The 205-nt window shown below is 66.3% G+C and overlaps 1 protein-coding gene across 1 annotated transcript in view; it reads right to left on the bottom strand.

The window, feature by feature from the left end:
- LOC119586394 (glutamate-gated chloride channel-like) overlaps positions 1 to 205 on the bottom strand; it is a 41,416-nt gene that overhangs the window by 4,830 nt on the left and 36,381 nt on the right. The gene's annotated exons all lie outside the window — the stretch shown is intronic.

The following is a 205-nucleotide window of genomic DNA, read 5'->3' as shown; positions in this document are numbered from 1 at the left end:
GTATGGAATCTCGAAGGAAGGGCGTGCGAAGGCCGAAAGGAAGGGAGCCGACGGGCCGGGAGGCGCGACAGGGCCGAGGCGGGAGTGAGCGTAATGACCAGAGGACATTCGATTCATCGGCGCTTCCGGTCGTCCTCCCGCCCCCCGGCTCGCTTCCGGAGACCCATTCAGGCGCCGCACAGCACGGTTTCTCTGAGCAAGGGCG

Source organism: Penaeus monodon, chromosome 21 (genome assembly GCF_015228065.2).
Source record: "Penaeus monodon isolate SGIC_2016 chromosome 21, NSTDA_Pmon_1, whole genome shotgun sequence".
Lineage (NCBI taxonomy): Eukaryota > Metazoa > Arthropoda > Malacostraca > Decapoda > Penaeidae > Penaeus > Penaeus monodon.
The sequence above is the reverse complement of the archived record's forward strand: the minus strand, read 5'-3'. Positions and strand labels throughout refer to the sequence as shown.